Source organism: Triticum aestivum, unplaced genomic scaffold, assembly GCF_018294505.1.
Source record: "Triticum aestivum cultivar Chinese Spring unplaced genomic scaffold, IWGSC CS RefSeq v2.1 scaffold50172, whole genome shotgun sequence".
NCBI classification, from domain to species: Eukaryota; Viridiplantae; Streptophyta; class Magnoliopsida; order Poales; family Poaceae; genus Triticum; species Triticum aestivum.
Window position 1 is genome coordinate 28,171 of NW_025228253.1, and position 16,057 is coordinate 44,227.

At 46.3% G+C, this 16,057-nt stretch overlaps 1 long non-coding RNA gene across 1 annotated transcript; it reads right to left on the bottom strand.

The window, feature by feature from the left end:
* Positions 1-5,997: 5,997 nt before the first annotated feature.
* Positions 5,998-7,429, bottom strand: LOC123173690 (uncharacterized). Its single transcript, XR_006486428.1, has 3 exons — positions 7,251-7,429; positions 7,059-7,136; positions 5,998-6,430 (listed from the first exon to the last, which is right to left on the bottom strand). It is a non-coding gene; the product is annotated as an uncharacterized lncRNA (long non-coding RNA).
* Between the last annotated feature and the right edge of the window lie 8,628 nt (positions 7,430-16,057).

The following is a 16,057-nucleotide window of genomic DNA, read 5'->3' on the forward strand; positions in this document are numbered from 1 at the left end:
ATTGAATGAAAAATTACGGAGATTTGTTTTTGAATATATAAAAAAATACGGGCGCAAAGAGTTATCGGAGGGGCACCTAGGAGCCACAAGCTCACTGGGTGCCCCCTCCCAACCCCCACCCTCCCGGGGGGCGTGCCGCCGGAGCTTGTGGAACCCACAAACATCCATTTGCCATAACTCCAAGTCCATAAGTCCCGTCTTCCCGAGAAAAAAGCAGAGAGAAGGAATTACATCGTTTTACAATACGGAGCAGCCACCACCTCCTGTTCTTCATCGGGAGGGCTGTTCTGGAGCCCGTTCGCGGCTCCGGAGAGGGGGATTCGTCGCTGCCATCATCACCATCCCTTCTTCATCGACAACCTCATGATGTTCACCACCGGGAGTGAGTAATTTCATTATAGGCACACTAGAGGTAGATGGAGATGGATGAGATTTGTCATGTAATCGAGTCAATTTGTTATGGCTTGATCCCTAGTATCCACTATGTTCTGAGATTGATGTTGCTATGAATTTGCTATTCTTAATGCTTGTCACTAGGGGCCGAGTGCCATGATTTCATATCTAAACCTATTGTATTTTCATGAATATATTTGATTTCTTGATCATATCTACAAGTTATATGCACCTGATATTGTTCTCAACCGTAGACCCCAAGGTGATAATAATTGGGATACTCTTCGGGGATGACTGTAATTTGAGGAGTTCATGTATTCACTATGTATTAATGCATTGTTTCAGTTCTTCATTAAGAGGAGCACCTTAATCACTCGTAGTTTCCAATAGGACCACGCTGCCATGGGTGGTAGGACAAGAGATGTCATGCAAGTTCTTACTGCAAGCACATATGACTATATATGGAATACATGCCTACATATGATTGATGAATTGCAGCTATTGTGTACCGCTCTAGATTGCGACTGTTACATGATCAATATCATCCAAATATCCATCGCTACTTCATGCCTTCACTTTTCATAATATTATATTCGCTCGAATCACTATTATTGTTGTTGTTACAATTGCTACAAAACTACTGCTACTGTTATGTTACTGTTACTACTGCTACCTCCACTATTATCAAACTACTGTGCTACTAATAAATTGTTGCAAGGAAAGTGACTTCTCAGGTGTGGTTGAATTGAAAACTCAACTGCTAAAGCTTATAAATATTTCTTTGCTCCCCTTGTGTCGAATCAATACATCTTGGTGAAATACTACCCTCGGAGACTGTTGCGGTCCCCTATACTTGTGGGTCATCAATCTTCCTCGCGGGGCTCTAGCTCCGCCATCAACTTCTCCAACTCAGCTGCAGACCCCATGATCGACTCCTCTGCCGCCGCTGACCTTACCGCGGACATCTTGAACCTTAACCCAACAGTTTCTGGATCGGTTGTTGCAGGAACCCTAAATCACCTCTCACATGCTAGAAGTTCGATCAAGGCCGAGTTTTGATATTGGGATCTCCCAAAGGTGAGCTCGAAAAGAAAAATCAGTTGGACCGGCTAGGCTAGATAAACCTCGACGGTGGCAACAAATCGCCTTCGAGAGAACCTAAAAACCTAACGAAAATGTTTCCAAAACCTGCTTCTGTTTTTCGCAGTTTTACTAGTGCAGTTAAAACTAACATATTACCATAATGCTTCCGAGATGGCTCAATTGGGCACACCCTGGGCGTGTATTTGCCAATAGTTTTTTAAACACGGCCTGGACGGATGAAATTTTTTGCTACAGTGCATGTTAAGGCCAGACCCAAAAAATTAAGCGGGCAAATGCACAAAATGTTAGTACCACCTCGGATAAAAATAAAATCTGAAAGCGGTGGACAGACCAAAAAATTCACAGAAACGCACCTCTCCTTATTACTAGGTATAGATTCAAGTCATTATATATGTCGCTTCTTTTTCCAAGAGAGTGCAAGTCCCTTTTGTATTCCCATGCATGTTTGTACACTACTTGGTCAGAGACATAGTAGCAACACAACCAACTTTCTTAGGCTAGAAACTACAACTTTTACTTACTTACACCTAGAGTAAACAACCATGCAGTCTAGAACCCTCTGTATCCTTTAGAGCTCTAAGCCACGATATTTAAAAAAACTAAAATAGATACAAGCTCATACATATAATTTTAATTTTAGTGGAATAATTAATATACAAATACATGCAACTTTCTTCCTTTTCCACTACATAAAAACACTAAAGTCCTAGCCAATGACTTAGAAGAGGCATTATCTGAAGAAAATTAACTAATGTCATTTTGTACAATGTATACTTTGTATTTAAGGGTCCCTTATATTTATTATATGTGTATTACATCATATCAGTGATAAAATTAAATATTTAGTATATTATATCCAGCAAAAGTATTTTTTGATATGTTTAGTTTTGCTACCTCAAAAAAATAGTTTTGCTGCATATAATATAAAATTGTACCAGATAAGACTATTCGTGGAGAAAATGAGTTTTAATAACAAAGGTAAAACTGTTTATTATAAATGCGTTGGAAGGCGAAGGCGAAGGCTGCTGCTTACCAGGAGGGGGAGGGGAGGCGGATGCAGCAATCAATGGATCGGAGCGGGGGAAGGCGAAGGCTGCTGCTTACCAGGAGGGGGAGGGGAAGGGGAGGAGACGAGAGGAGAGCAGATCTGCCGTCTGCTTGCTCGCCCGGAGGAAGGGAATGGAAGGGACGGAGTCGGGACTGTGGTGCGGGAGGAGCGTGGGTTTGGGAGTGTGGTGTGGTGTGGGGATTAGAGGTTTTAGGGTTGGTGGGGGAGGTGCGCAATTGACTCCCATGCCCTCCCTCCGTGTACACAGGCGCGGCTAGGGTTAGGGGCTTGAGAGGGATTGAGAACGGGAGATGGACCAGGCTCACTCACGTACCTGGGCACCAGGCGGGCCGGAGTCCGGCGGGCCTTAGCGCGGCACACATCCTCCTCCATCCGCATCCGCGTCCGCGTCCAGGGCTCACTCACGTACCTGGGCTCCAGGCGGGCCGGAGTCCGGCGGGCCTTAGCGCGGCACACATCCTCCTCCATCCGTCCATAGAGGAACGACGACGGGCGTCGTGCCGGTGCCACCACGCGGACTGCTGGGCTTAAAGAACCTGATTGCCACCAGGGAAGGGAAGGACGGTGATCCATCCAGCAACAGCGTGACGAGGCGTCTCCGGACGGAAAGAATCTTTAACAAGCAGAGCAGAGCAGAGGTGGATTCTTTTCTGGTGGCGATGGCGATGCGTCTCCGGTCTCACTAGCGAGACCGCGAGAGTTTCGATCCGATTTCAGGACCTCCCTCCCCCAGATGCAACCTCCCCCAGCCAAGCAGCAAGCATGGAAAGCGACGCGTCACGCGTCAGAATTGATTATATTTTACCGAGACGCGCCGTCCAAACTAAAGCTTTCTTTTTCTGATCGATTACCGAGGAATTGAATTGGGTTATTTTACCGAGACGAGACGAGACGCGCCGTCCAAAATAAAGCAAGGAATGCAACCTCCCCCAGACGATCGTCGTTTTTTTTTAGGAAATGGATCGTCGTTGCTGACTGTGCACGCATAGGAAATGTTTCTTTTTTTTTGGCGAAAATTGTCATTGTATGTTTTGACCACGCACACGCGACAAAAGCATGAATGCGTGCAATTACCGACGCGTCATGCATGCATTCAAGTAATCGATTACTACCGAGGAGACGCGCCAGCCAAACAGTACTACTACTCCCCGTGATGCAATGCAACCTCCCCAGCAGCGCAGCGTGATGGACGGATGGATTGACTCATTGAGAAACAATAATTATAATTACTACTACTCCATAAATACTACTCCTCTCCTCTACACCGCCTCCTTGTCATAGTTTTCGCCACTCAACCAATTTTGCACAATTTCTATGTGTGGGCTGGGCACACAGAAAAATAAATAGTGGACGTATAAAGTTACTGCTCCCTCCGTCCAAGTCCAAAGGAATGAATGTATTTTAGTTCTAAAAACGTCCATTTGTATCCATTTCTACGACAAGTATTTCCGGACGAACAAAAGGAATACATGGGTACAGTTCTGCTCCGAGCTAGCTAAATTGAATCAAAATACTGTGTCCTCAAAACAACAAGCGGAGAGGAGGCAACGGAGATCAATAGACTCTTCATCACCAACAAAGCCTCCAATTCAGATCAACAACAACAACAACATAAGTCTTCTTCTTCTTCTTCTTCTTCTTCTTCTTCTTCTCTACCTTGAACCAGGATAACAACAATTTCACTACAGATCATAAAAGCAAAATTTCTACCAAAAGCAAGGCACAATGTTTGCCGAGGACAACTGATTTGCATTGAGTAGTACAAAACATGAAGACATAAATTCTATAAATATAGCCAAGTAGTTCATATCAGCAAGTTTAAGAATAAGTGTTACAGGAGATGTTGTATCTGCTCATAAACACAATGTGACAGCAGACAATTGGAAACGATGCTCTGGAAACATCGATATCTACGGTACCTTATAGATAATCAGTATTGATAACTCTACTTTCTCTTTCCAAGTTCTGAGGCAAAGCTAATGCAATTAGTAGTGGACAATACTTGACAGGCTTCATCAACCTGATGATAATACGAAAGATCTATAAATAATATTAGAATTAGCTCATGAACTTAGGCACTATACAAAATTCGGATAGATGGCATACTGATTGTTCTTCTATTAAGTTAAATAAAAGGCTGAAGATTGTTCTTGTAAGCTTATCAAAGAGGAAATAAGGTGGTCTGAATGCTATATCCTAAGAAGGAACGGTCAACTCTTATGGTACTCCCTCTGTCCCAAAACTGATTCTAGGGAGCTTAGCATCATTGAAGACAAGGAGTTCAATAGTTTATATCAACCAAAATGTGCATTTCATTTACAGTTGAACACCCTGGATGCATTTATGCGAGTGTGGCAGATGACCTGAATCGCTAATGTCGGCTGCTGGTTGCTGGTTCAACTGGCAACCAGTCGATGTCCAAGTAGGCTGATGCTGTTCTAGTTGGAGATGGCATCTTCATCGTTGTATGGGCAGCAGTCTTCAGGTCTTAAATTTCATTAACTGTTGCAAAATAAAAAACCTACTGTCATTTCCAAAGGGAAACAAAAACCCACTAAACAAAAAAGAAAGTACTTTCAGCAAGAGAGTTGACATAGCCAGACACACGCGTACTGCTCATCAATTAAATATGAAAATAACATTTAATGTGAATAAGCTGGTGTGGTATAGATCTGTTCACTGTTCATATCTATCTATACTTGAAAGTAAGTTCCGCGGATAGCATGGTACACTTTTTAGACTGAAATAATATAGCCATCAACGTTTTGCCAAATTCAGAAATCATTCCCTGAAACTACCTTCTCATGTAGGAAATAAAAATAGGGATAAGTTGAATACTAATTTATAACTAATGCTGAATTTAAAACAAATAAATACCTAGACAAAGTGGTGCTCCATCTGGCAAAGGTGCATAGACTATAAACTAAAAAAGTAAGAAAATACTTTCTGACGTCAAGGAGCATGAAGATATAAGTAATAGAACAGGTCAGGAAACACCACTGATAAAATTAGAAAAAACTATCAGAAGCCACAATCAGGATGCACGCAACAGCCGTCCACGAGCGCGACACACGTGGGGCAGCTGACGGCAAGAGAAAGCAGAGCTAAACATGATTGTTTGCCGTGATTTGCCCGTTGGGCCTTGCCATGAATATATACTGGACGATACTTGATCATCAAGATTACATCGAGATGTACGGGATCCCATTAGGATCAATCTACGATTACAATAACAATGGCTATCCTTAATTACATGATTCTCTAGGGTTTACATTGATTAACATGCAGCACTGCCATTAGCTCTGCCAGAAAAATGCTACTACTTCCATCAAAGATAGGAGGATACCTTAGAGAACAACAAAGCATTACATAGAACTAAGGCGCATGTATGTGAAATATTTGTACTAAAGCCAAATTGCAGTTACTTTTTCTAATGATTGTTTGACTGCAGATATATGTTGATTTTATATACAAGCAGTATGGTATGCAGAAATAGATATACACAGCAATATCCCAGATGTAGAGTACTTGAATTCTATAATAATCAGGTATTATACCCCAGAACTAAAATTTCCAGAAAAAGTATACCCAAATTTGGTTTGGATTTGTGTATAAATCATGGTGCCCTGGCTCCATGGAGCACCAATTCAATGTCCAATATATACTGTATCAGTAGCGTTCTCCCTTACTGTTTGAAAACAACAGCTTGAAGTTATGATGGAGACGTAGTTGTGAAATGAGCAGCAGGGAGAGTGTCCAAGAATCAAATGGAGCATCTGAATTACCTGGGTGCTCATTGAAACAAATTGTGCAGAGATTAGTTCTACAGGAGCCATCGCACTACCAGACTTGAGTATGGTTATCCTGCCATCAAAACCAAATGGTTACTACAGGAGCATAACACTATAGAACACTTAAATGACAAAAAATGGGCGGTGCCAAACTTCTAGAGAGTATACTACTTATACTTGGTAAATCTATAATGCATTTCTTTGGATTGAACAATAATATCATAATCGAACCAATTTTTCTGCTGGTTAGCCTATTTCAGATTGTAAGCACATAATTGGTAAATCTATAATGCATTTCTTTGGACGAAAACAACCTATACTTTGATCCTAAGGGTACAACATGAATTACTTCTAGATAACTGATGCAAAGTATCAGTAGTTAGTGATATTTATACACATGGTCTGCTTATTCCCGTTCTTTTTCATTCATACATAATGAAATTTCAGCTACAAAGTACAACAGATCCGAAGAAGAAAAATAAAAATGCCACGAAACTACATGAACCATCTTAACTAATATAGATATAAGCCAAAAAATAATAGATGTACTGACAATGTCTAAATTAGCAGGTCACACAGTATTCAAAAGGATAAATATATAGCAATAGATAAGGCAAAGCACCACTGATAAAACACCATTACAGTATAGCAACTAAAAAGAAGAGGAAAATGAAATCCTCAGGAAAGGAGAAGGTCATTACCACACCTAATTGATGGTCTGCAGCATGAGTTCCAAGTGGATCCGTGAGGGATACACGGATTGCATCAACCAAGCCGTCCTTCAAGACAGCAAATAAAATATATCATGGAAGAACCAGAGGCATCAAATCACATAAAAGACATGGCATCAGCTTTCAGTCCACAAGGAGGTCGAGATTGAGACGGAGACGGACCTGTAGGGCATTGCCAGTCATGACGGACCTATATGCCCAGCTCTCTTGAATAAACTTCTTGGAACATAGTGTTTCTGAAAAAGCCACATAGATTTCAAGAATGAGTACGCCTTGACATCAAACCAAGAACAATTAGAAAATAAATGTTCTCATACCACATTGGAGTGAATGGTCCTAGGTACATGACACATATTGAGCAAATCCAAAGAATTTTATAAAATTGACAGACAACCATCTGATTATATGGACGGAAAGAGTAATATACTGGTATCCACTCCCTTGCGTATTTACATATTGAGAATGTAGATATTGCAAGTCAGTATATCATCAGAAGATAGCAACAAAGAAAGTATTGGATAAGTGATGAGAAACCAATGACAAATGAATGATCCACTCTTACGGCCTCTCTTTCTCTTTCGACATTTCATGGTGACCTCCTATTTTGTCCCTCTCGAGCTGCAGGACACACACACATGCTAATCTTTATGTCAAGCTGCAAAGAAAGGGGGCGGCCAGCTGGGAGAAGGAGAAGGTGGCGGCGAGGACTGCAGCTGGATCCCAAATGAGCGGCTGGGCGAAGGAGGTGCCTAAAAGTAATAACAATTTAACTTGAGAAGGTGAAAATCAATTTTAATATACTAAATATAAATACATTGGTACCCAGGATCTAAAAGCAGAACACAAACCACTGTCTAGTCCCCCCAGCTCAACCACAAAAATAATGGGGGTGGGGGTGGGGGGTTGGGGGGTAACACGAATGCGCGGTGCAGCTCGTCCTCCCAACCAACAGCAAAAGCAGCCCAGGTTCCCCCAATTTCAACCACTGTAAATTGTAATTGGGGGAGGAAGAGCCAGCACGAATGCACACTGTTGCTGCCCCCAGTCAGTAGCAAGCATCCACCCTAGGCAGAGCTACTACCAATTACGCGCATTATCAATATAACTCAGAGGTAGCAGAGTTTTCTACTGAATGTATACATGTGTATAGTCACTCAGAGGTAGCAGAGTTTTGGAATTCGAAGCGTTTACAGAAGCTGAAACAGAACAATATCTGTGTTTACATCAGGCTTATGATATTATGGCATGCCTTTTCTTCTCTATCAGTCGCAATAAACCTTTGATGGTTGATACTAAGATAAAGCACATGTTCCATCAGAAAATACTCCCCTTATAGTTCAGTCCATCAAAAACAATATATTCCATTTCATGCTTTCTCAATTATTTTTGGTATCAATACAATTGGATAAGAAGAATGTATGATAAAGGCTGGAAGATAACAATAACCTAAAAACAGAAGGTCCTCCAGAATCTAGAGTATTAACAGAGTAGCGCGATACAACTGATATGTAGAATTAGGCAGTAATATTAGTAGTGAAATAAGAATATGGTTATATGTCACATACAGAAAAATATATCAGAATCTGTTACGGGTGAACTGAAATATATCTGCAAACAGTTATATGATTTATCATTTCCATATCTGAAAAGAGGAGCTTACCCATCTTCTTCTTCCCAGCAACTCTGGAGGACTACCAATCCAGCACCCTGCAAATGAACAGATCACATATCAAATTGAATCTGAAACGAATGAACATGACAGCGAAAAGGAAAATTCAGGTTGCGTCAGCTGTCGTGGTTCTAAGTCTGACAGTAGAATAGGGGGTAGGTAAGGAGAGGCGAGGTCCTAGCTATGGAGTACTTGTGAAGATCGTGATGTACGAGTTCAGGCCCTTCTCGGAAGAAGTAACAGCCCTACGCCTCGGAGCCCTGAGGCGGTCGAGTGGATTATGAATATGGGTATTACAAGAGTGCGAACCCCCCTATCTGTGGAGGGGGGTGGCTTATATAGAGTGCGCCAAGACCCCTCCCAGCCCACATAATGGAGAGGTTAAAGTACATTAAGCCTGGGGCGTTACTGGTAACGCCCCTCATAAGTGCCTTAATTATCATTAAGTCTATTCAATAGCAAGCCGTTGCGCTACGGAGTGCCTTCTAACCTTCTGGTGGTCGAGTGAGTCTTCATGGTCGAGTGAGTCTTCCATGGTCGAGTCCTTCCAGACCAGTCGAGTGAGTCCCTCTCTGGTCGACTGGAAGATGACGTCTTCTAAGAATGTCCTAGGGTAGGACGTTTAGGTCAGGCCTATGACCCTACCCTAGGTACATGAATCCATCATTAGCCCCCGAATGGATTGAGGCTTGAGTGAAGGAGGAGTTGACATTGTTTCCGATTGTCTTTTGCATACTGGCTGAGTATTGTCTTGGATCAAGATCTTCTCCGTTGATGACAAGCGACTTTTCTTCAGTCGACTCGATCCATTCTTGTTCTTTAGTCGAGTGACCTTCTTTTACTTTGCCATTCCCGAGCGATGGATCACAGGAAATCTCGCACTTGACAGACCGATCTATCGCTCGCGGATCTCGCGGGATACGAAATTTGGGGAAGCGCGCGAAGCGGAACAGACTGCGGCGCTCGGATGGGACATAACAGGGACGCCTCGATCTCCGCGCCGCTTTTTCTGCCACGTATCGCGCAGTGCAACTGTTTCGGGATATGATTAGATTGTTCGGGTCCACCTGTCATCCACTCGGAAGGGATGCTATAAATGCGACTCGCGGGGGCTTCTGCACAGTACCCCGTTCTTCCCCCTCTGCTCTCTTCGTCTCCGCCCTCTGCAAGCGCTGCTGCTCCTGCTACTTCCTCTCCTGCGCATTCCGCCGGCGGCCATGGGCAAAGAGAAGACGGCGGTGCTGGAGCGTGCGAAGAAGGCGTCGGCGGCGGAGAAGGCGTCGGCGACCGAGAAGGCGAAGGGGAGATCTACCAGCCGCGGAGGCTCCTCGTCGAGATCCCACTTGCCGAAGGGCTGGGTCCAGGAAGATTGGATCCAGTCGACCATCAAGGAGAAGGATCTCCTCGATATGGCCAACGATGGGTTGATCCCCCACGGCGCCGCGAGGCTTCCTGGCCAAGAGTGGCAGCCTCAGCCAGAAGAGGGTGAGTGCGTGCTCCTGGCCACCCATGTCGACCGAGGATTTTCGCTGCCGCCGAGTGTTTTCTTTCGGGGTTTTCTGAATTTCTTCGGAGCCCAGCTCCATCATTTTACTCCAAACTCCATCTCGTATCTTGCTGCGTTTGTGTCCATGTGCGAGAACTTTTTGGGCTGCCGACCGCATTGGGGTTTGTTCAAGTACATCTTCACATGCCGCTCCTAGACTGTGAAGAAAGCAAGCCCTGGTGACGAGAAGACCCAAGTGGTTCAGATGTGCGGGGGCCTAGGGATCCAGTTGAGGAATAAGAGCACCTTCCCAGCTATGTCTTTTCCCGATTCGGTCAGGGGCTGGCAGTCGACCTGGTTCTACTGCCAGAACGAGTCGACGCCAGGACAGTCGAGTGGTCTTCCTCCATTCACCATGAGTCGAGTGAACAGACCCTCCTCTCTGAAGGTGGTTCCAGAAGAGAGAGCCAATGTGAAGATGCTGATGGATCGCGTGGTACAGCTGGTTCGGGACGGTGTGACTGGCATGGATCTCTTGGAGGTTTTCCTTCGGAGGAGAATTCAGCCGCTTCAGTTTCGGAGTCACTGTATGTGGCTGTACTGCGGCACCGAGGACGATACTCGCGTCAACCCGGAGGCAGTCGACGACGCCATAGTGGAAAGGTGGATGGCCGCGATCACTGGGAACAAAGACAACCCTCGCGGATCCCGGAGGATTTCTCCACTTGACCACAATAGCGTTCCAGACAAGGTACATTTGCTCTGCTTTCCATTGTATATCTGTCGAATGTGTCTCTGTGATTTAGTCGATTGAGCTCTGTTTTGATATTTCCAGGCTCTTACCGAGCTATACTCAATGCCCAATGGCGCTCAGACTCCGACTGAGGAGGGGGAAGCCAGCGGGGGCGAGAGCCAGGAAGAGTGGGATTCAGACGCTGCAGAAGACGACGATGACGACGACGATGATGACGAGGATGATGACGACGAGGATGAGGAGGAAGAGGTTGTACCACCGCGCTCGGAAAGGCGGTCAAAACTTGTGCACGACCCTTCGACTGAGCGCGGTAAGGGAGTGGCGACTGCCTCGCAGTCGACCAAACGCCCTCGGACCGCTTCTCTGGTGCCGACCGAGAAGGCGCCGAAGCAGTCGAAAGTAGCTCCGTCGAGGACAACCAAGCCTCTGCCAAAAATGAAGGTGGCCATCCCCACCATCTCAGGGTAAACATACTGCTTGAGTCTTCTTGTACTATATAAGTTTTATCTCTGGTTGATATTTGAATCGGTCGACTGATTTTTTGGAACTTCAGCGCTGCGACTTCCGAAACCTCCGGCAAGGCCGAGGACCATGAGATGGAGGACGCCGCGACCTCAAATCCTGGTACTGTATCCTTAATTCTTGTTCTTAGTCGACTGACTCATAGTTTCTGACTTTGACTCTTTTCTGAAGCTCCAACCAATGACATTATCACTCTTCCCGATGACAATGATGAGGATGAGGAGCCATTGAAGACTAGGAGGAGCAGGAAGGCATCTACTGGCAAAGCAGCCCAAGATGTGACGGCGCCCGAGATCGTTGTGACGGAAGGAGAGGTCGGCACTCGACATACCGTGTCCTTCGCGGTGCCGCTGACGAGTGCTCGACCCACTTCGTCGAGTGCTAGGCAACCTTCGATCTTCGCCACGCACCACGTCCCGGAGGACCAGACCAATGCTGCTAAGGAGGCGATCCGTCAAGCAGGGATCATGATGGAGCAGGTGAAGATCGTTCGGGATGCGAGCCAAGCGGCTTACGACGCCAGCTCTGCCCTTCAGAGCAATGTTCAGGTCAGTCGACCACCGCCTGTTCTGTTAGGATATGCTATCAAAACTTTTCTTCTTTCTGGAATTCATAGCAGTCACCCACTGGGTGTGTTGGTAAAAACTCCGTATTAGCGGGGGCACGCTGAGTGCACCCGCTGGGTGTAGTCCCCAAGGCTAAGGTCGACTGCTGGCAGTCGGTCTTAGGCTTCATAAGTAAATATTGATCATCACTCGAATGAAATGAATGGGTTTCTGAGGCCAGTGGGGGCATGCTGAGTGCACCCACTGGGTGTAGTCCCCGAGACTGTGGTCGACTGCTGGCAGTTGATTACAGTCTGGAGAAGTTCTGGTCGAATGGTCGACTCTTTTTTTTTTGCTGGTCGACTGGTCGACTCTGTCTTGAATAAGACCAGTGGGGGCACGCTGAGTGCACCCACTGGGTGTAGTCCCCGAGACTACGGTCGAATGCTTGCATTCGACTGTAGTCTTAGAAACGCATCATTTTTCTTTATTCACTCGGAAGTGGATCATCTCTGACATTTTGTCGATTGACTCTTCGTAGAAATCCTGCGATCTTGCGACGCGCTATACCGAACTGGAGCAGAAGCATATTCAGCTCGAGTTGGACTTGAAGCTAGTGCAGGAGAACTTGAGGAAGGCAAAGGAGGAGACCAAAGGTATGTTTGGTGAGACTTCGACGACTCTTTTCTCCCCTCATTTGTTTCAATCCTGACGTTGCTGTAATTTACAGGCAAGGTGAAGGAGGCCCAGAGGAAGAAGGAGCTTGAGCTGTCTGAGAAGATCAAGCTCGCTGATGAAAAGTTAACCTCAGTCACCAAGCTCGAACAGGACAACACCAATCTGAAGGCTGCTCTGGCCATTGCCACCAAGGATGTTGATCGATTGAAAGCTGACAAGACTACTCTGACTGAAAAGATCAACCAGATGACCGGGAAGAAGAATGACCTGGAAGGCTTCTTGGGTGGTCTTGCTAAAAAATTGTTCCTTATGCTCGAAGGTAATCTTCTTCACTCGACCAATTCTTCCAACTGTTATGTTCCCATTCGACTATTTTCTTGATTCGGGGTTTTGTCTTTGCAGAGTTCTGTCGCAACTTTGAAGAAGAAACCAGCCAGCTGGAGACGAACCTTGACCCCGTCAATTCTCCGGTGAATGATGAAACTGCCATGAACATCTTCCGACTGGAGTCCCGTGTTGCTGCCGTCGTGGATTATCTCGCAAGACTGAAGGTTGCTACATCCCGCATCGACTCGACGCTCTGGCCCGGGGAGACACTCCAAAATGACCTCGAGTCGTTGGTGACTCGACTGAACGCCGTCCCTAACCGAGTGCAAGAGTGGAAGAAGTCTTCGGCTCGGTGTGGCGCAGATGTCGCCCTGTGTCTGGCGCGAGTCCATTGCAAGGATGCCCGAGAAGATAAGCTAGCGGCTCTCCGAGTGGCCAACACCAAAAAACACGACTTCAGGTCCTTCATGGAAACTTTCATCGCTGCTGCTACATGGATTGCAGATGGTATTGACCTTGACGAGTTCGTTGCTCCATCCAGCCCTCTACAGGAGGGGTAAAAAACTTTCCTTGACTTTAAATTTGCCTCGGTATGCCGAGTGGAGTTGTAACCGATAAAACCTCAACAGGCTTAGTGCCTGAGCACTCTCGGTTCTTTTAGGTATCGACCTAAATTTGGATTGGATGTTTGGATATGATTGCTCTTGGCTTGAATTGCCCTTTGCAGGTTAACAGCGAGATGCCGACTGCCGTCGACTTATTCCTTAGGCGAGCACTGGGCTGCAGCTAAGCCTCCGAGTGAGAGGTTTGCTCTTCACTCGGTAGGATTTCTTATACCTTAGGCGAGCACTGGGCTGCAGCTAAGCCCCCGAGTGAGAGGTTTGCTCTTCACTCGGTAGGATTTCTTATACCTTAGGCGAGCACTGGGCTGCAGCTAAGCCCCCGAGTGAGAGGTTTGCTCTTCACTCGGTAGGATTTCTTATACCTTAGGCGAGCACTGGGCTGCAGCTAAGCCCCCGAGTGAGAGGTTTGCTCTTCACTCGGTAGGATTTCTTATACCTTAGGCGAGCACTGGGCTGCAGCTAAGCCCCCGAGTGAGAGGTTTGCTCTTCACTCGGTAGGATTTCCGTTGTATTTGTGGCGAAGCTCGGAGGAGAGGGTAGCAGTCGACCTGCACCTCGTCTTCCTTGCGAACGCACATCATACTTATGGTGTAGCTCGGAGGAGAGGGTCGCAATCGACCTGCACCTCGTCCTCCTTGCGGGTACATATTATACTTAGGCGAGTCCTTGGACTGCAGCTAAGCCTCCAAGTGGAAGTCTGGCTTACCACTAGGTAGGATTTTTAATAGCGTAGGCGAGCACTGGGCTGCAGCTAAGCCCCCGAGTGGAAGTCTGGCTTGCCACTCGGTAGGATTTCTTATATCTTAGGCGAGTACTGGACTGCAGCTAAGCCCCCGAGTGGAAGTCTGGCTTGCCACTCGGTAGGATTTCTTATATCTTAGGCGAGTACTGGACTGCAGCTAAGCCCCCGAGTGGAAGTCTGGCTTGCCACTCGGTAGGATTTCTTATATCTTAGGCGAGTACTGGACTGCAGCTAAGCCCCCGAGTGGAAGTCTGGCTTGCCACTCGGTAGGATTTCTTGGTTACTTAGGCGAAACGGATTCGCGGCTAAGCCTCCGAGTGGAAGTCTGGCTTACCACTCGGTAGGATTTGTACAAACTTAGGCGAAACGGATTCGCGACTAAGCCACCCGCTGGGGGGAAATTTTACTGGACAAAAATAAAAAGTGACAAAAATTATGAAGGAACTATGACACTATTATTTCGAAGCCCATGAACTACAGAAGTATTTTATTACAACTCTTCCGAGTGAAAAACTTTAAGTATAAAACGGGCGGAGCAGATCCGCATTCCAAGCTCGGGGCTCTTCGATATTGTGTTCGACGTTATATAGACGATATGCCCCATTGCGGAGAACCTTTGTGACGATGAAGGGCCCTTCCCAGGAGGGGGCCAGCTTATGTTGTTTCTGCTGATCCACTCGAAGGACCAGATCCCCTTCCTGGAAAGCTCGACCTCTCACATTTCTGGCGTAAAGGCGACGCAAGTCTTGCTGGTAGATGGTCGAGCGGATCAGAGCCATCTCCCTCTCCTCTTCTAGGAGGTCGACTGCATCTTGACGCGCTTGCTCAGCTTCTGCTTCATTGTATAGTTCAATTCGAGGAGCATTGTGAAGGAGATCACTCGGAAGGACTGCTTCTGCTCCATAGACCAGGAAGAAGGGGGTTCTTCCGGTCGACCGATTAGGCGTGGTTCGCAAACCCCAAAGCACTGAAGGGAGTTCGTCAACCCAAGCTCCAGCCGCATGCTTGAGATCTCGCATCAGTCGGGGCTTCAGACCCTTGAGGATTAATCCGTTGGCTCGTTCTGCCTGTCCATTCGACTGTGGATGGGCGACTGAAGCGTAGTCGACTCGTGTGCCTTGGGCGTTGCAGAAATCCTTGAATTCTTCCGAGTCAAAATTCGACCCATTGTCCGTGATAATACTGTGCGGGACCCCATATCTGAACGTCAGCCCTCTGATGAAGGAAACAGCAGTACCGGCGTCAAGTTTTTTGATTGGTTTAGCTTCAATCCACTTGGTGAACTTGTCGACTGCTACCAGTACATGCGTGAAACCGCTCCGACCTGTTCGCAAGGGACCGATCATGTCCAACCCCCATACTGCGAAAGGCCAGACGAGTGGAATGGTCTTCAGGGCTGACGCCGGTTTGTGTGACATATTGGAGTAGAACTGGCATCCTTCGCACTTGTCCACTATTTCTTTCGCCATCTCATTTGCCCTTGGCCAGTAAAATCCGGCTCGGTATGCTTTGGCTACAATGGTCCGAGAGGACGCATGGTGACCACAGGTCCCCGAGTGGATGTCATTGAGTATGACTCGACCTTCTTCTGGCGTTATGCATTTTTGTCCGACTCCCGTCGGG